The sequence below is a fragment of the Tamandua tetradactyla genome, chromosome 25 (assembly GCF_023851605.1).
Source record: "Tamandua tetradactyla isolate mTamTet1 chromosome 25, mTamTet1.pri, whole genome shotgun sequence".
Classification (NCBI taxonomy): Eukaryota; Metazoa; Chordata; class Mammalia; order Pilosa; family Myrmecophagidae; genus Tamandua; species Tamandua tetradactyla.
Genome location: NC_135351.1, coordinates 4852176 through 4873149, shown reverse-complemented (window position 1 = coordinate 4873149; position 20974 = coordinate 4852176). Strand labels below are relative to the sequence as shown.

Genomic DNA, 20974 nt, shown 5'->3' with positions numbered 1-20974 from the left:
AGAATGAAAGAGATTCAGAGAGAGTAGAGAATGCTGCAGTACCATGAAGCAGAGAGACCATGGGCCAGTGACCTTTGGAGATGAAGAAGGAAAACGCCTCCTGAGGAGCTTCATGAAACCGGAAGCCAGGAGAGAAAGCTAGCAGATGATGCCGTGTTCACCATGTGTCCTTCCAGATGAGAGAAGCCCTGACTGTGTTTGCCATGTGCCTTCTCACTTGAGAGAGAAATCCTGAACTTCATCGGCCTTCTTGAACCAAGATATCTTTCCCTGGATGGATGCCTTTGATTGGACATTTCTATAGGCTTGTTTTAATTGGGACATTTTCTTGGCCTTAGAACTGTAAACTAGCAACTCATTAAATTCCCCTTTTTAAAAGCCATTCTGTTTCTGGTATATTGCATTCTGGCAGCTAGCAAACAAGAAAAATCCCCAACTGCTGATGTTGTCCATTAAGGTACATATTTCCAGAAGGCGAGTCTGGATAACTTTATCCAGCATTCACCAGAGGACTACCAATTTCATCCACTGTCTCAGAGAACTGAGAACCAATGAAGGTAAAGAATCGGGCATGTGATGGAATGCCTCTGCAAATAAACCATTGCAGATGATAGCAATGAAAGAAAAAACATCAACTATTTCACACAGTGAAGCCACCAGCCAAGGGTCTTCAACTCTACTGCAAGAACCATGACCTCAGCTGCACATACGGCTGTCCAAAGACACCCGTGGGTGGACTGGGGCAGGTAAAGATATTCGTCTGTCTAGCGTGAAGATGTTCCTATGTTTGGTCTACAGGGAGAAGCATAAGTATGTGGCCTCCCTGTCTCTGCTTTCTGTAGGGAAGACGTCAGTCATGCCTTGAATGCTAGGTGCTTTACATTCACCATATCACCTAAGCTTTACAAAACTTTGTGAGGTTGGTATTCTATTCTTCAGAAAAGTTATGTACAGCCTGTCAATATCTCTAGCATGGGGTGGTTCAAACACACAGTTACAACATACATAGGTAGGTACAACAGACACGATGCTTTTTGTCAGTCGCAAAGTTGTGGGGGTTGACCGTAGCAAATTTCAGCCAGTCCATGTCTTCTCCTTCTGGTAGGTACTACTAAATTGGGGATTAAGTATTTAATCACTGGTGTTAAACTATATATATATATATAAGGGTATTTTTAAAGCATTAAACTGCCCTCTGAAACTTTATATCAAGTAAAATGTCATCTGTAGGAGAAGTCTATATCAGTACTATCTTCAAATACTGTTGAAGTGGTTCATCAGTTAAATTTCTACTAAGTCTGACATAAATTTGGTCAGACCATGTATTTTAGTTTCTTAGACTGCTCAAAGGAAATACCATAAAATGGTTCGGTTTAAACAATGAGAACTTATTAGCTCACAGTTTTGAGGCTGGGAAAATGTCCATGTAAGGTGTCATCAAGGCAACGGTTTCTCCCCAAGACTGGTGTTCTGAGACTGGCTGCCAGCAACCCTTGTTCCTTAGCTTTTCTGTCACATGGCAACGCATGTGGTGGGCATCTCCTGGTCTCTTCCAGTTCTGTTGATTTCAGCTTCCAGCTGCTCCTGTTTCCGGCCTTCTCTCTTTATCTGAATTTTATTTTCTTATGGTGGACTCCAGTAACAGGACTAAAAGCCATTCTGACTGAGTTGTGCCACACAACTGAAGTTGCCTCATCAAAAGGCCCTCCTTACAATGGGTTCACACCCATTGGAACGGATTAAATTTAACATGTTTTGCTGGGGTACATACAGCTTCAAATCACCATGCCATGTTTCAAAACAATTCATATACCTAAAATGAATGCTAGTCTCTCATGCATAGGTTGTCTTTTTTCTCTACCCAAAGTGTCCAATCTTCCTATGCATTGGATAAACCTAGACATTTAATACTTACAAGCTCCCAAGGCCTTATTGGGGTTTAGAAGATTCTCAAATTGTATCATAGAGCTTGTGAAACTGGAGAAGACGGTAAACGTAAGAGTAAGGGTGGACATGAACCGTTTGATTTTTCGCCCTTGCAGGGTAAAGCCTTCTCCTACGAGTTGGGGTTCCTGGACTGGAACTATTTTCATGTTATTTCTTTGCATCATTTACAAACATGCCACTGACAAAGTAGGGCCTAAAAAAATCTCAGAGTGGGGAAAACGCGGGCTTTGCAACACAACTGTCATTAAAAAGATCAAATTTATTGTTTTTTTCCCTCATAAATACATAAACTATAAATTTTAAAATATAAAAAGGGGAGAAGCATCCTCAAACTCAAGTCATTACTCTTTTTAACATTTGTGTGTGTAGCAGAGTGATGTACCCCAGAAAAAACATGTCCTGAATATTAATCCATTCCTGTACACGTGAACCCACAACAAATGGGACGTTTTGATGGGGTGAGTTCGGTTAAGGTGTGACACCGCTGAATCAGAATGGGTTTTAAGGACTGGAGTCCTTGTAGAGAAGGCCTCAGAGGGAAAAGCTATGGAGAACAGCCAAAAGTCAGAAGTCAACAGGATGGGAAAGAGAAGGGGAGAAGACCCTGCCATGTGCATTACTATGTGACAGAAAAGCCAAGGAACCTCGGAGATTGCTGGCCAACCAGAAGATACCAACTCCGGGAGGAAGCAAGTCTTCCAGCCTCTGAAACCATGAGTCAATAAATTCCTCTGAAACCATGAGCCAACCCATTGTATGATATTTGTTTCAGCAGCTAGGAAACTAAAATTGTGCTTGCTTTCTTCTTTTTCTTTTTCTTAGCAGCTGTGATTACACAGTATAGACAATTTTATCTCTGATTTTGTTTTCAAACAACAGTCTCCCATGTTAGCAGAACTAATGCTTTTGGTGCTATGGCATAGGCTGTGCCCTGGGTTATACGCTTTGTGCAGGCAGCACCTAAATGCCTATTTCTATTGAGGTATTTGACAGTAGAGTTGATGTCTTTCTCGCTATCTTGGAAGTGCGTCTATTTTCAGAGAAGGTCTCTGAGAGCTATCAATCTGCTAAACAAAGATTCTGAAGGACAGCATGTGTAGGGTCTCCCTACCCAATACAAAAACTTTCAGAGTGCATGTTCTGTCACCCAGGAATAAGACTGATCCTAATTCATCCATGCAAAGCCTAGACTAAATGTGTTTCTAATGGACCTCACTAAGCCAATACTTCTCATTCCACTTGGGAATCACGGACTCCTCTTCCCTTGGTTCCAAACCTGCAACCTGAAACGATTGACAACTCTGCGTGGTTGAAGAGACGGACAGTGTGCACGTGATGGAGGTGTGTGAAAGCAGCCGCACTGTCCCAAGTTCGAGCTGGAAGAGAGCTGTGATTTTGTCAGCCCTGAGCTATAGAAGGACAAATGGCACCTTTAGCCAGAGTGAAACGATTTCTTGGGATTAGCTGTGAAAGGAAATCTATTTCTGTCCAGTGTTTTCCACAAGTTGTTGTGGAAATAAATGAACAAGGTACAGAGTCTCCAGCGGGCACTGGAAATGAGGTGAGCATTCAAATTAGACTCCCCTCACTTGAATTTAGTGCAAGTTACCCATTCTTCTTTGTTACCAAGCACAGCAAAACCAAAAGTGTTCTCTTTTTGGGGGGATTCTACTCGCCCTAAACCCTGCATCTCTCCCGTTACACAAGACCACCTTACAGAATGATTCTTAAGATGGAAATGAAACCAGCTTGTCATCTGGACCTTTTTCACATTTGAATATTAGTAAATAAATCTTGAAGCAATACATTCTAGAGAGCCTGTCATATCCACACAGCTAGAGAGAATGGGAAATTTTTTATTATCACATAACATTTTGTCTTAATGTGACTTTTATTTATATTTTTCTCTTCAGAAATATTATATTATTCAGTTGAGCGCCTTTTAATTCTTGAGCTACCTGTTCACTGTGTTATCATTGTCACTTCATATTTCATATGCATCGTTTAGTGAAAAAAACCCTTGAGCAAGGCCTGATTTTTTTAGCTTTATCAATATAATATATCGTTAAAGGTGATATGGTATGGGTACACAAGAAATTTCTTGAGAATATCATTTATAGGTTCATGAATTACCCCAGTGAAATTTAATCTCCCTTTTCTGCTATCTGACTGTGTTTAAAATACTTATGCTGACATTTGTGGAAAATCTAGCAAATTTCAAATGAACTCTGACATTTAGTTAACAGTGATGTACCAATGTTGGCTTCTTGGTTTTGAAAAAGGTACCAGGGAACTGTAAGGTGTTAACTTCAGGGGAAGCTGTGAGCGATACGTGGGAACTCCCTATATTCTCTTTGCAACTTCTCTGTGAATCTAAAAATTCTTTGAGAATGAAAATTTTATTAAAGTAATGATTATTATTCGTAATCACTTAATCACACTAATAGCCTTGCTTTTAAAAATCACACAAAAATAGAAGAGTAAATTTCCAATGTGTATAAATATGCCGTTAATTATAAGTAGATGTTCTCAGTGATACTAAGATTTGCAGAAAATTGTGATTTTGTAATTTCTTTAAAAAAGCCTAATATACAACTGCTTATTGGTAGTCTCATCAGCAGATACTCTAATTTAGAGACTGATTTAATCACTGTAGGTTGCTTTTTCCATATTCATCTAACAAAACTAAAGGTTGGCTCCGATATGAACAGTGTATAAATCAGTATAAGAAAATCTCATTTCTGAATCAATTATAGGGCATAAAAATGGATTTATGCATTAGCACTAAACATAGAAAACTGTCATAGATTGTCATCAGTATGCCATTTTATCAAGTTATTAAGAAATATGTTTCCTCCATCCATAATCTCTTGCATTAAGTAGAAAAGAATGTGCTTCTGGTCATTTAAAAGTTATTAAATATTGTGTATCATTGTGAACTCAAAAGATAATTACGGTAATCATGACTTGAGAGCATGGAAACCAAACCAGGGTAAAGTTAGAGAAGCATAGCACTACTTTAGAGACTGATGATCAGAAAATATTAGACATAATATATTTCAAACAAACAATTAGAAAAAAAGGAGAAAAGATGGTCCTAGAAACTTCAGCTCAGTACAAGCATTTGGACACAAGTGTTTACTGAGCATCTGCTGCACGTTGCTATTCTGTGCATGGACAATGCACTTCCCTCCAGAAATGGACACTGGTCTTTGGTCGCCAGATGTCTCAGAGCTTAATTTACAGACTAGAGGGGGAAACGGGCTCAAAGGGAGAGTTAGTGCAAAGAATGATCGCAAAAAATGATTGCAAAATAAATAGCCATCATCTGGAGGTTGTGGGTGTGTGTAAAAGGTTGGAAGTGGGGAATTTGGCTTATATTACATGTTCTCGTCCCTCAGTGCAAATGTTTAAAGCCTGTCTTTTTGGAAGGGTCACAGACCTTAGGAACAGTAGATAATAATAACGGTTTGTTAAACTCATCTGTTCCCCAGGGGAAAATAAAACTATTTTAAGATAGTTCCTAAAGGGAACCTTTTTTTTGAATCTTGCAGGTTTCCCTTTACATATAGTATGATTGCATTTATGTAGAACTATATATAGATAGTTCCACATATGTATATTTTGAAGTACACAAAGGTGTCTGGAGGAGAAAGGAGAGGAACATTTAGCTCTTTACTTTCTGTAATTCTGGATTGCTTGATTTTGTTAGAAAGACATATATTACTTTTGCAACAATGTGAAAACGAAACATATGTGGAGCATGTCTGCTGGCTGAGTTTTGGAGTGGAAGGAGAGAGGTTTACTATTTGTAAACTGAAAAATAAGTCAGAAGAAGAAACAAAATAATAAACAAGTCAACAACAACAAAAATAAAAAATTTTTTTAAAAGATAATAAAAATAGGTTAGAAGAGTCCAGCTGCAAGATGGCAAATGGAGCTCATCTAAAGCCTTCTCATCTAAATCCCTAGAAATAGAAAAAATTTTTGTAAAACATCAAGAAATCCTTAATGCCACTGGAAAACAAGAAGGAAATCTTTGGGGGATGTTCTAGTTTGCTAGCTGCTGGAATGCAACACACCAGAAATGGATTGGCTTTTAATAAAAGGGGATTTATTTCATTAGTTCTTCAGAGGAAAGGCAGCTAACTTTCGACTGAGGTTCTTTCTTATGTGGGAAGGCAAAAAGCGATCTCTCCTGGTCTTCTCTCCAGGTCTCTGGGTTCCAATGTCTTTCCCAGGTGTGATTCCTTTCTGTATCTCCAAAGGCCTGGGCTGAGCTGCCAGTGCCGAGATGAGGTATGCTGAGCTGTTTGGGCTGTGCTGCATTGAGCTCTCTCAATTAAGCACCAGCCAATTAAATCAAACATCATTCATTGCAGCAGGCACGCCTCCTAGCTGACTGCAGATGTAATCAGCAACAGATGAGGTTCACCTACATATTGGCTCACGTCCACAGCCACAGAACTAGGTGCCTTCACCTGGCCAAGTTGACAACTGAATCTAACTACCACAGGGGACAAGAAAAATGTTCAGTAAGAACTAAAAACTAAAAAGCTGGAAGAACACCACTGAAGGAAGCTTTCACTGGTTGTACTGCTATCCCAGGTAGGAAGTTTTCCAAGAAGGCTGGCCGCTGGCCCTGGGAGGCAGGTACAGGGCCCCATTCTCCAGAAACCCGCTGTAGGATGCTCTTAGGGACCTGTCGGCAGGAGAAGACAGGAAGGTCAGCCCGTGACCATGGGCCAGACTCTTCCAACCGGAACAGCAAAACTTTGCAACATTTATTTGGACTACTTTGAGAATCATGACAAAACCTTGCAAGGTGTGTCTGGTGTTTAAAGATCTGTACAGGATAACAAGAAGTCTACTTTTTTATTGATGTTCAATGATATCTTGCCTTTATTTTGAAAAAAAATGGGGTACAATAGTTTAAGAGGCAGCTAAGGGGCCTCAAATATCTAAACACCAGAGCAAAGCAGATTGCCCCTCACCCCCACCCACTCCACTGTCCTGTGGGTTTGTGACTTTGGGGGGATCTCACTCATGCAGGGTTCTTATCTTGGCAAACAAGGGGCTGGTCTGGGTGGCACCGGGTGGGCCTGCAGGTCAGACGTGGTGTGAGAAGCAGTTACCGTTTTAAGTTCCTGTTTACTATTCACGGCCACCATCCCACGCTGACCTTGGCCCCTAGCCTGGGTTGGCTGCTGCCTCTCCACCGAGTTTTCCAGCCTCCTCTGGCGTGACCTCCCATCCTCCCACTCAATGGACGAGGGGCAGGCGCACCCATCAAGGCTTGGCCTCTCTCCTGGAAAGTACATCCTAGAGGAAGCCGACACTGAACAAAGAAAAGTTGCAGATCTGATTGCAGATGGTGAACAGGCCGCTCTGCTGGGAACTAGCAGTAAGTGAGAGGTGTCTCTTGCCCCGTCTCCGTCCAGCATGGACCCCGGGGGGAATCCCCCTTCCAGGACCTGCTGCGTACAGCTGCCCAAGCCCCTCCGGGTCCCCCAGGCCCCCTCCAGCTGGGGGCCAGGTTGGGGAGAGAGCGCCCCCAGCGGTCACACCGCGATGCAGAATTAATGGGGCGGGAGGGGTGAGGCGCTGGGGTGCACGGGTCCAGGGCTCCAGGGTGGGGGGGAAGGGACGGGGGCGGGTAGCTCGGCCAGGGGCCATGGAGAGGCGACGGCAGGACCAGAGGCCAAGGGAGGAAGGACCTGGGGCCAGGGGCTGGATGCGGCGATCGGGGGGGTGGGAATGGGGGCGCAGATGCGAGACCAGGGTCAGCGGCGAAGGTGGGGGCGCCGTGGGGGCGCAAAGGGCCGGGAGGGACCCGAAGGCGGGGTAGCACTGGGGGGGCCTGTGACCCCACAGCGGGGAGTTAGCTCCCTTTGAGACCGGGTGGTAGCAGTTGCTTTTCGGGACCCAGAGCCGAGTTATTTTTCCAATTCAGCTCCTTTCCTTCTCCAACCCTTCCTATCCCCACCTCCATTCCTACCCCCCTCCCCCCATCTTTCCTTCTCCCCGCCCGCCCAGGCAGTGCCGTGCAGGTCCTTGGTGACTCATTTCCCTGTGTCAGCTCAGATACATCCTCTCTTCTCCCACTGTGTCCAGATTGCCTCTCCTCACAAGGACACCAGCCATATCGGAGCAGGGCCCACCCTCATTCAGTTTGGCCTCATTTCAACTAATAGCATCTTCAGAGACCCTCTTTCCAATTAAGATCACATCCCAGGGACTGGGGTCCGGCTTGAGCATGTCTCTGTGGGTGATACGTTTCAGCACACAGCACCCTGCTTCCTGGTCTGGCTTACCGTCTGCCTGTTTGTCACCCACCTGGCTTATCCTTTCTTCAGATCTCAGCTCAGCTGTTAAGAGCCTCTCTGCCGCCTTTCTGGGTTCCCCCAGCCAGACTTAGCTGTTGCTTCTTCTACTCTTCTTACTCTTTCTCACCCCTTAAATGTAAAGGCCATGACAGCTCCCTCTCACATTCTTAAGTTTGCAGAGCTAGCTCCCCAGCCGACAGGAGGCATTTTGAGACAGGGACCTTTTCTGCTGTGTTCATAACTTTGGCCCTTAGCATAGCTCCCAGCCCACAGCACATGTTCAGTATGTTTGTGGGACAAATGGAATAATCAGCCACACCATGAGGCCGTGAGTCACTGTTACCATCTCATAAATGCCAGGGATGTCATATAATAATGTTATGAAAGCTGTTGCGCAAATGTCATGTTTTCCAAAGATTAACAGTTTAAATGATCTAGCAGACTTTGCCCAGGTATAAAGACTAGAACTCCTTCTAGTCTTTATAGAGACCTTAGATCGTTTTTGGAAGTGACTGTTCTGGAGAAAAGAGTATAGGTAGGGAAGGGGGAACAGAGAGGAAGGTGGCAGGAGTGGCTAGAAGACACAGCCCCTCCCTTGGCCCTAACCACTTTGTCCTTGGGCCTCAGCGAACAGATACCTTCCAGGAAAATCTCACCATGCCCATGATTTAGTGCGATTTTGATTTGGCTGAGATTCTCCACATCAGTTTGAAGTGGCTGCTGAGAAAGTGCAGAAACTATCCACTTTTGTTTAAAAAGGATGAAAAGGTTCTGACTACAATTCATCAAATGGGCACAATGGAAATGTATATCTCATGCCCTTTCATGCTTTCCTTCAGTGACACCCCCCACACCATCACACCACCACCCCACATTGTGAAACCAAATCCTTTGCCTTTGAAATTAAAGCCAAGCTTTTTTTCAAGGGGATCCCCACCCTGAGCCCTAAGCTTAGCCAGGAAGAAACCCCCCTGGGCTACCAAGGTTACCCCACTATCTGCAAGTCCTCTTTTCAGCCAGTGTTTACCGGAGCACTCCAGGTCCTTCCACCCTGCCTCCCAAATGGGGAAGGGAAGCTGGGTCTGAAGGAGCTTTTTGCACCATTGAACCGTCCATGCAATGGCTGAAGTGACTGTCATTACTGGTGAGCCCTGCTCTCTCTTGCATGCTTCCTCAAACCTTGAGGTCTGTATGTTAGTTGGTTTAATTTTAGGAGCTTCATTGCCACAGGACCCTGGTGAGAGCTACTCAGTAAAGCACAGTGGGTCTTTCTAACTTGGCATCTAAGGGAGCAGGTTTCCTGAGCTTCTTAAGCAGATAGATCCAGCTCCCTTCAGCAATGACCTTCAAAGCTTCCCAGAATGGGCTGCACCCTGTCATCTCAAGACAATGGGCTCCCACCTGGCTAGCCCTCTATTTGCATCTTAAAGTGGATCACCCAAGTAATTCCAGACCACAAAAGAAGATGAGTTTGTCTTGATGAGCAAAAAGAGAAACCTGTACTCAGTTATTTAGCTATTTCTTTTTTTTAAATTTATCTATTAATTAAAAAAATAAAATAAAACAACATACATAATCAGTAATTCACAATATCGTCACTTAGTTGCATATTCATCATTTCTTAGAACATTTGCATTAATTCAGAAAAAGAAATAAAAAGACAATAGAAAAAGAAATAAAACAAACACAGGAAAAAAAAAAAAGATTATACCTACCATACCCCTTACCCCTTGCTTTCATTGATCACTAGCATTTAAACTAAATTTATTTTAGCATTTGTTCCCCCATTATTTATTTTTATTCCATACGTTCTACTCCTTTGTTGACAAGGTAGATAAAAGGAGCATCAGACACAAGGTTTTCACAATCACACAGTCACATTGTGACAGCTGTATCATTATTCAATCATCCTCAAGAAACATGGCTACTGGAACACAGCTCTACATTTTCAGGCAGTTCCCTCCAGCCTCTCCATTACATCTTGAATAACAAGATGATATCTACTTGATGCCTAAGTATAATATTTAGCTATTTCTTAAATTTCTATGACCAAGAATGTTTAAAAAAAAAAAACACAAAACATTTCAGAGTAACAAGATTTCCTTAAGTTAACTCAGATTTTAAATATGACAGCATAATTTCAAAAGGAAAGAAATAACTGAAACCCAGATTCTGAAAAAATATCTTCTAGATTTCAGGCACCATCTTTCACAAATAGATGAGGCAGCTCCAAGTTTCATAACCCCTGTTCCTGATGCTGATCGAAAGTGGTGAGTTCTCTGCCAGATGTGCTCAAATGACAAATTTCTGAGACACCAGGGTTTCAAAGGAGTTTATTGCCAAGTGTGAAGCAAGGAAAACAGAGGGCTTCTGGGCCTAAAATCTGTCTCCCTGAACTACAATAACTCTGAAAATTTTACAGTATCAAAAGATGGGCCAGTTTGACAAAAATGAGCACAGTGGCTGGAGATGACGAAGTTTAGGAAGATTTAATTATTGAGCATGTGCAGATTGATTACATGCTTACTCACAGAATATACGTAAGAAAATGGCAGTCTCAACGTGATGATGGACGTGATTTTAGTATTTAGTGAGGTACAGGTCGCTTACAGGTTAAAGTCAAAGCTGCTGTGCAGGTCAGGGGGTCCATTTTCATTAGGTCTAGCTTTGCCTAGGAGAGTCGCTTAGGAATTGGGGAGGGTTAATTCTGGGTTGACTCAAGTTCCTTCATTAATAAACATTATGGGGCTGTCTAGAGATCATAAGACTTCACAGTTGTAAAACAGGATAAGGGGTACTAGTGGGGCCAGTCATGAGTTATCATGAGACTTTTACCAGCCTGAGGCAAAGATAGAATGATTTTCAAAGAGCAAGGCATGTGGGTTACAGTTCAGTGAGTCTCAGTTGATGCAGGCTATTTTCAGTTTTCTTTGGGCTATTCTACAGTAAACTGGAAAGTAAAAAGGCATCTGTATAATGATTTATTAATCATAATCATAATAATTTAGTAATAATAATGAGACGTTAACTCAACTTCTCAACTGTACTGTTTCTATGGGACAGTTCCTGTTTCCCTTTAGATGCTAGGTTAACGAGTCAGATGGGAAGACACAAATTTCATTGGAGCCTTTGGATCAAAGATGGGCCTGAAATAATAAGAATAAAAAAAAAATGCCATGATAGAACTAAGTATCATTGATATGCTTCACAATTGTACTCTTGAAAAAAAAAATCAGTCGTTTTTCAGTTTAGGTGTTCCTAGAAAGCGAAGATAATTTCTTAATTTCCTGAGATTTTACTGGCTGTTTCTGATTGTTACTCAAGAGAATAACTCTTGATTGTTACTCAACATAAGTTGGGACATGCTAAGCTTAATTCTGTCCTTTAAACAAAATCTTCCTTCCAGCCTACCTTTCTTTCTAGTTAGCACCCTCTCCCTCTGGTTTTTCATAGCAAAAGGGCAGTCTAACATGGCTGTCTCCACGTGTCTTAGATTATTTTTTGCATTCCCGTCAGTTTGGCTTCTATCTCACAAGCTCTCCCAAAGGTAGCAAATGGCTATAGTTGTGAAATGGCCTCTTTTAGTTCTAACACGCCTCTTCCCTCAGCACCAGCTGCTGCTCCTATGGCCGTCACTGTCCTTTGTCCAGTTCTTCTCTGTTAAATCCTTAATCCTCTCTGCTATGTCCTCTTTCTCTAGCCATCCTTTAAAATATTGCTTGTTATGCCCCAGACCCCTGCCATCAGATATACAAGCTGGACTAGTACATCCTGTGGCTTCATTTCACACCTAAATCTCAGACTTCTGTCTTTATTTTGGATGTCTCAGACATGTTTACCTAAATGTTTCACATACATTCTAAACTCCTTTTGACTCAAACTAGTTCTTTATTTGACATTGAACTTTACATCCTCCCCCATCTTATCTCTTTCCATTCATTACATCATCATGTACCCAATTATGAGTTGGGGGACTGAAAGTCACCTAGAACTACTGCTCTTTTCTTTGTTCCTCCCCTCAGGGCTCACCTGCATGTCCTGTGATCCCTGCCTCCCAACTACCTCCCTGGGTCCCCATTGTCCAGGCCAGGGTTTGAAACAAAATTACCTGTTCTCTGTGCTACTGAAACCCACTGCCAAGTGGCTCTGCTGTGTGTAGCCTGTCCTACATGCCCAGCTAGCGTTCAGAAGAAGGAAAGAAAGGAAGGAACTAAAGAAGTGTGAAAAACAAGTCAGAGTTGAGTTTGCCGATTTCATTTTATTTGGGACACCAAAGTTTTGCTGCAGCAAAGGATGCCAGAATGAAAGTCGCTTCACGGTTCCAGGGATGGCAAAGGATTTTTACAGACATAGAAAGGAAATAAGCTTGACTCCCATTGATTGGCCCAGGGTTTGTTCATCTCATAAGGTTGGGTTTAGGGCAGGTGGGATTATTGAAGCTTGATTGCTGTCTAGATTGGCTGCCTCGGTGGGGATTAGGAACTTGAAAAAATAGAGAGGAAACTCCAAAGGGCATGTGGTGTTTTTTTTTTTGGCCCTGAGGGGGCCCAGGGCTTTCTGTATACAGTTTCATTTTGTTTTTTGTAATTTGTTATTGCTTTTATTTTGGACTTTTAGCCTTTGAAATCATGAGACAATAAATCCCAACCCGTTGTGTGGTATTTGTGATAGCTGCTCTGGCAAACCAAGACAGTTTGGCGGGAATACAAGGGAAAGGAAACTGGAGAAATACAAGGAAGAGACCCGAGAGCAGTCTGTCTTCCCTGAGAGACAAGGTGTAGGGCAGCACCAGGTGTTCAGTGAAGCTCTGTGCCCCGAGTGTGCCACTTCACTGTGACTGCGCCTGAGTTGGACAGACATTGGGGACCACAGCCCTGTCCTTTCAATCCCATTAGCATTAGGGTCCAGGAAGGAGTAGGGCTGACATAACCCTCCCGTCGCTATTCGGCTGCTCAATAGATTAAATATACAAAAGATTGGAAAGTGGAATCGATAAGAAGATGGACATTATCTATAAGATGATGCAAACACAAGTAGAAATTAGGAAACATTTTCAAGTTTTAGTCGTAAAATCATTAATCAAAACTGCAGAAGTAGACTTATGCAGGCACATATCAATAATGGGAATGAAACATTCCAGAGATTTCTTGAAAAGTTCCAAAGGAACACAAGGCTAGGCAAAAATAAACAGTTAAACCCTGGTGGGACAACGGGATACATTCATGCCTGCATTTTCTCAATAAGTTCTTCCTTATATTTGCCATTCTCTTTTCCAACTTGTTGAGGTTTGGTTTCGCGTGCAAGAATTTTTTTCCAATCTTTATCCAGTTTAGCCGGGTTGACAGCCACCTTGTTTGGGTGAGGGCCCAGGTGGACGGTTGTGCTGTTAGCCTTCTCATGTTGCGCCCTCTCCATGCAGATGACATACTTCTTTCTGTGCACCTGAACTACCTTGCCAGTTTGCTGACCTTTGTAGTATCCTTGAACCATCTGGACATTGTTGTCCTTTCGGATGGGCAGGGAGTGGACGTTGTATTTCTGCTGCAGCTCCTTGGAGAGTGGGGAACGACATGATCTTCTGACGCCCATGTGAAGGAGAACTGAAGTGGTGTTTGCAGTTCTTGCTGCAGTTGGAGGTCACAAAGGGGATGAAGGTCATGCTGATGGTCTCCCTGGTGCCAGGCAAGCTAATCTGTATACAGTTTTATCAGAAGGAAGGAAGAAAGAAGAGGAGGGAGGGAGGAAGAGAGGGAGGGAGGAAAAGGAAGGAAGGGGCAAAGAGGGAGGGAGGGAGGGAAGGAATAAAGGAAGGAAAGAGAAAAGAAAAAGGAAGGGAAAAGAAGAAAGCAAATCACGGTAATCCTTTGGTGAAAATCCAGTAATGGTCCCTCTATGCCTGACAGATAAAACCCAAATTCCTTATAATGACAAAAGGAATCTTTTCCAGGCCAGCCCTTAACCTCTGATTCATACTAACCTTGGGCCACCGCCCCTCCCACAGCCTCTGCCCCACCCTCAGGGTGCACTCTTTTACTCTCTACCAGCCCTTTCACTCCCACACATTTCCACTCCACTCTCGATCTGAGAGATTGCCCCACCCCAGGACCCAGATCTACTGACATACAACGAATATCTGATGCCCTTAGGACCTCCTCCAAGTTTCTGGCCCCACATGGCTCACTCAGCTGCCTGGCCCAGGGGCTTTAGAAGGGTGACCCTGCAGCTTTCTCAAGTGAGTCACTGGGAGTGTTGCCACCATTTCTTTAGAGGAAATGCTAGTACATTACACCTATGAAGAGCAATTAAGAATTGTAGCATTGCTGATTAGGTAAGACCACATATCATTTGAATTACTTTCCAGCTATTCATTGGAACATTGCAGGGTTAAAGGCTTTATGGTAGCGAGTGCCTGGCAGCTCATTTTATTTTCTTTACTGGAGGGCAGGGGTTCTAGCTCCACACCAATCTCAATGCTTTGCACTGTAGATTTGTAGTACATTTTTGTTTAATTAGCGAATAAATAGTTAATTAGCTAGTTGATAGATAATTCATGTAATCATAGATAGTTTCATTGATTAGGATTATTTTTTTAACCCATCTCAGGTCACAGCTTACTGTTTAGACAGTTAGCCCTACCTGGCTTAATTCACTGCAGTCTGGTTTTTTAAAAAGTTTGGCTAAATCTCTGCAGATCCATCTCTACCACTGACATTGAAGTTGACATGCTCTTCAAGTTTTGTGAGTTAGTCAATTCATGCAAAACTGAAAAATTTACGTGAACGAGCATATTATTATATAACATAAGTTTCACAGTGAAACAGTCACCGTTTTTGAGAGGAATAGCCTTTCTGCTCCTTTTGTATTAGAGCTGAAATGTCAGCAAAACAGAATGTACTTATTCAGACTGGTTTTTAAATTATTGTTTTTTGATCTGATCATGGGTGAGTTAAGGTGCTGTGTTCTTTTGTTAAATAAGCAGGATACTGCTTGCAACATTCTTTTTGAATGGGTTTTTAACAATCTATTATTTCTAGCCTTTGAAAAGGGGTTTATTTTAAACAAAACACAGCCAAATAAGATGTTTACTTGTAACAATCCCAACCTCGTGAGTTAAAATTAGTTGTTTGGTGTCCTTGACTGAGATTCCTGGTAAATCTTCATTGCCAGTTTACTAACTGTAAATTCAGACTGTTTTTATTTTACATGGACTACTGAAGTCCTTTAAAAGTGAAACTGAGCCAATCCCCCAGGTAGGGAAGACTGGGGGGAAAATGTCATGTTATTGTTGAGCAGCAGCCATCTCTTTTCAGCCAGAGTTGGCATCAGGAACCAATTATGCTAGGATCGCAAAGAAAAAGATCTTCTCTGGGGTCCAGTCTTTTTGTTGACATCCTTTTTATACTTGAGATGAATTTTCTAAATACTAGTCCGTTGAATGGCCAAGCAGCACTGACCAGCCCCTGGGTGTGTGACCCTCTGTAAATGACCTGGGTTCTCCTACCTTCTCTTCTTCACTGTCCTCTGCCATGCCACCATTCTCTACCCTTCAGCCTCTACCACTGGCTTGAGTTTCAGCCATTACCTGGGACTGAAGTGACTCAGAGCCCCCCAGTACTGAGCTTCCAGGACAACTGCTTTGGGACGTTCTGTGGGTCTCATGGAGAGTTATGAATTCACAAATAATTAAGATTCCTGAATCATTATATAGATGCTTTTCTTACTTTCTCATCTATTGTAAAAGAGCCAAAAGGAAGTACCCTAAATTACGGAACTGTAACCCAGCTGCCTTGATCTTTGATAATGATTGTATAAGTATGTAACCTTTATCTTGTGATCGCAAAAACCTGTGACTGGCCCTGTTTATACCCCCCTCCGCTTTTCTGGTTTTACAGCTTTATAGGCTTATAAAGTGATTATAACAAAGACAGCCCCTAATGTTTATTATTTAAGGAAACTGAGTCAGCCCAAAACTAATCCTCCCCAATTCCTAAACTATCTTAGACAAAGCTGGATCTAACCTAAATGGGCCCACCTGACATGGGCAGTAGCTTAAACTTTAACCTATAAGTGACTTTTACCTCATTATAATACTAAAAATCACGTCTATCATCAATCATATTAAGGTAGCCATTTTCTTAATATGTTCTGTGACTAAGCATGTAGTCAATATGTTTGAAATAAATAATTAGATCATGTATTAATGCATGTAATCAATATGTAATTAATATGTATTAATGTGATAATTAGATTGTGTATTAATGCAGCATGTTTAACCTTGTCATCTCCAGCCATTGTGCTCATTATCCTGAAACCTTATTTTCGATACTATAAAACTATCAGAGTTACTGGAGTTCAGGGAGTCACTTTTTAGGCCCACAGTCTGGTCTCCTGCTTGGCACCCTGCAATTAACTCTTTCTTTGAAACCTGATGTCTTGGGAACAGGTCATTTCAGCATATGGGCAGAGAATTCCCCTCTTCTGATCAGTATCGTGAAAGCCCAGGAACACTGAAAATCCTCAAGAAAAACAAAGACATAGAATGAGACCCAGGATTCCGTTGATTCATCCCTGCTTCCCTATCCCAGGTAGACATTTCCACCAGGGAACCAGCACCAAGACTGTAATTCATGTTGGACAGTAGGAAGGAGGAAGAAGGGACAGAGAAAAAGTACAGAAGAGCTCTGAGTGATGGCAAAATGGCAACCTTTATATCTTCAGCCACGACGTGCTACGGGCTGGTTTGCCAGTGGACCTAAGAATGTCAACAACCCCTAACTCTCTGTAAATCAGTAGCCAGGAGAAGGGGGAAAAGGTCCTATAAACATCTTCAGGGATGCCACCTCAAGCACCATCTGCAGTGTTATGGTCAACTAAAACCCCCAGACCTTCATACACAAAAAGTAATCAGAGTCTTTCTCCAATTGCATACGTATACCATTCATTTTTAAAAATCTGGTTATTATTGAGAAGAAAGAATTTCTTTCTATTGAAGTAAAATTCACATAACACAAAATTTGCCATTCTAACTCTTTTAAAGTGTATAATTCAGTGACTTCCAGCACATTCTCAATGTTGCAGAACCAACATCTAATTACAGAATCTTTTCATCACCCCGTAAGGAACCCCAAACCCATCAAGCAGTCGCGCCCCATTACTCCTTTCCCCAACCCCTGACAACTACTCTTTGCTTCAGTGGCTATGGATTTTTCTATTCTGGACGATTCGTATAAATGGAATCCTACAACATGTGGCCTTTTGTAGTAGTTTCTTTCACACAGCATAATGTTTTCAAGGTTCCATGTTGTAGCATGTATCCATAAATCATTACTACTTATGGGTGAATAATATCCTTGCGTATGGACATGCCATATATATTTTTTAATCCATTCATTAGTCAGTGGACATCTTGGTTGTTGCCACTTTTTGAAAAATCTGATTACTTTTGGTTTTGATTCTGGTTTTTGTTCTAAGCTGGTTGGGACATTATATTATGAAAATATAATAAATTTGCATTCAACAACTTAGTGATGTCTTTCTAGGAGGATGTTGATCCTAGAATTGATAATGTACATAATCTGGAAACAGTTCTTCAGCCTAATTTAAATCTTGGCAGGGTGATAAAGAATACTGACCTATAAAACTCCTTCCTAGCTCTCCCTAGCAAACAAACCTACTTTTAGAAAAAGTGAATGAGTTTAGGATGACTTGCTCTTTTGTGGAGCCATGCTAGCTTCTTATGCTTACCCTCTTATTTTGTAACTATTAACAACACAACTGGTTAATTAATTCACTCTATGGGAAATATTAGCCAATGCAATCAAACAAGAGAAAACAATTAGAGACGTGAAAACTGGAGACAAAAAGTACAGCTATCTCTACTGTTGCAGTTGATATGGTATAGTTGTGAGACTCAAAACAATCAATGAAAAAACCGTAATGCAAATTGTAAGAAAATCCAGTAAGGCAGCAGGTTATAAAGTTGTCATCAACCCTAAAAGGAACCCCTTACACATCAAGCAGTCACGCCCCCTTACCCCTCTCCCCTGCCCCTGACAACTACTATTCTGCTTCAGTGAGTATGGGAAAAGTACAAAAATTCAGTACAACTTAAGATATAAATTTGATTCCAAAAAATATACCCACATGGTTTTTATAGAGTTAGACAAGTTGATTTTTAAGTTTGTATGTCCAGGGAACCCCTGCAAAAGAACAGCAAGGAGGGAGACCATCCCTACCACATATTAAACCATATCCTGAAACCTCTATAATTAAAACAGTGTGACCAATGGAACCAAATGTAAAATCCAGAAATAGACCCAAATATACAAAGCTTTTTGTAATAAAGATAGCATCTCAAACATTAGTAAGATGGATTTTTCAAAAAATGGAGTGGGAACAATTGAAATACCATTTGTAAAACAAGTTAAAATTGGATTCCTTTTTCTCATATGTCACAATAAACTTCAAATGGATTAGCAATCCAAATGTAAAAAAAATGAAACCATACAGATGCTGGAAAAAAACATAGGTGAAACTCTATAATCTGGAGAAAGCCTTTCTAACTGTGACTCAAAATCTAGAAGCAATAAAGAAGGAACATCATCAAATTTGGCTACAGAAAGAAATTGTATGCCAAAACCATCAGAAGCAAAGTGAGAAAACAACAAACTGGGAGAAAATATTTGTGACATATCACAAAGGATTAATTGTATTACTATATTAAGAAACCAAGAACAAGCTGATTAGGTTGGGGTTAAAGTAATTCAGAACACAGGGGTAAGGAAGACAATGTCTATATTTTAGAATCACACATACTCTTTAAAAACAAAGGAAGAAAGGTTTATTTGGTCTAGAACCTAAATTTTCTGTAGTTCATAGTCTAACTCAACCTATCTGAATAGCCCATTTGAACAATTGAAACACAGGTTTCAATTAAGAAAGAGGTCCTTTAATCCTATAGAGCCTAATGTAATGCTGGATACATCCTAGAGTATATTAAGTAAATAATTAAAAAGTATTGGCAAAGTCCTTGAGGGATGGGAGGAAAAAATATGAAACTATTAAACCTTACCATCAGGAAATCCCATAGTGTTGTGTCAAACTTTAGGGACACCGAAATCAATAGGCCATGTCCTTGACCTTGAGCCTTACTCTTGTGAAGCACATGTAGGTAGCAGAGAAGCTTAGCTTACACTTAGGTATACCTAAGAGCTCCTTCTGGAGGACCTCTGTTGTTGCTCAGATGTGGCCTCACTCTCTAAGCCCAACTCTGCATGTGAAATCATTGCCCTCCACCCTACCTGGGGCATGACATCCAGCGGTGAAAGTCTCCCTGGTGACATAGGAGATGACTCTCAGGGATGAATCAGACCCTGGCACCGTGGGATCAACGATTTTATACTGACCAAAAGGGGGAAAAGAAGTGTAACTAATAAAGCATCAGTGGCTGAGAGAGTTCAAACAGAATTGAGAGGTTACTCTGGAGGTAGCTCTTACACAAGCTTCAGTTAGTCATTGCTACCTATCATAACCTGCAAAACCCCAACCAGGACCATTCCAGTCAATCCTAAAGAACACCTAGGGCAATATATAAGATTCCACAAGGATTCCATGTACTTGTGCAACTTTCCAGAAACCTACAACCTCCAGATGGGTCCCTGGTCCAGATAAGTCCTGAGACCTAGAGGGCCTATCTAGAACATCAGTTAGTTCCATCTCCCTCCCCCATATTAGTGACAGATCCTTCCAACATGAAAAAGTTATAATGGCCATAGCCCAAACACCCCTAAAAGAGAGGGATAGAAAGATCAAAGGTGATGGTGGAGTTATACAGAGAAGATAGAATTTAATAAATGAACATGATCGCTGAATCATTAAATTGATATCTCTTTTAGTCTCCAGTATCTTAGAGCAACTAGAAGTAAGAACCTAAAATTGTGGAATTGTAACCCATGTTGAACTCTGAAATATGTTCTACAACTAATTGTGGTGTTGTGCTTTGAAATTTATTGCTTTTTGTATATATGTAATTTTTCAAACGAAAAGAAAGAAAAATAGTTGATTGTGGTGATAAAAAATATTTAAGCCTTCTAGCCTCTTAGAGGGAAAAATCTGAGAGGATCTTGTGGTAGCCCATGACAAACTCTGGGATCTGTCCTTGTAACTACTTGTTGAAGAGAGCTTTGAAAACTATTGCTTTTTTTTTATTTCTTTGCTTTGTATCCATGTTATACTATACAATAAAAAAGTTAAAAAAAAAAAATGAAACCAAGAAGAAAAAAACAAAAACAACAACAAAAAAGAATTGAACAATTCACATGGGAAAAACACACAGACAGAATAAAGGCAATGGATTTTAAGCATATGAAAGATGCTCAGCCTCATTCACAATAAAATAAATGCTAATTAAAACTACTCTGAGATATTGGGACATGACTCCCAGGGATGAACCCAGCCCTGGCACCAGGGGATCAACAATGCCATCCTGACCAAAAGAGGGAAAAGAAGTATAACAAATAAGGTATCAGTGGCTGAGAGAGTTCAAATAGAGACGAGAGGCTACTCTGGAGGTCACTTTTATGCAAGCTTCAGTTAGACATTTAGGTCACTCTTTTGCAAGATTCCAGTAGACATTGCTACTTATCATAACCTGCCAACACCCAACCAAAACCATTCCAGCCAATCCTAAAGAACACCTAGGG

General features: G+C 41.4%; 1 pseudogene across 1 annotated transcript; it reads right to left on the bottom strand.

The window, feature by feature from the left end:
• Positions 1-12795: 12795 nt before the first annotated feature.
• On the bottom strand, positions 12796-20974 carry LOC143668899 (large ribosomal subunit protein uL24-like; annotated as a pseudogene). The gene is made up of 2 exons (XR_013168620.1): positions 19574-20974; positions 12796-13965 (listed from the first exon to the last, which is right to left on the bottom strand). The product of XR_013168620.1 is annotated as a large ribosomal subunit protein uL24-like (transcript).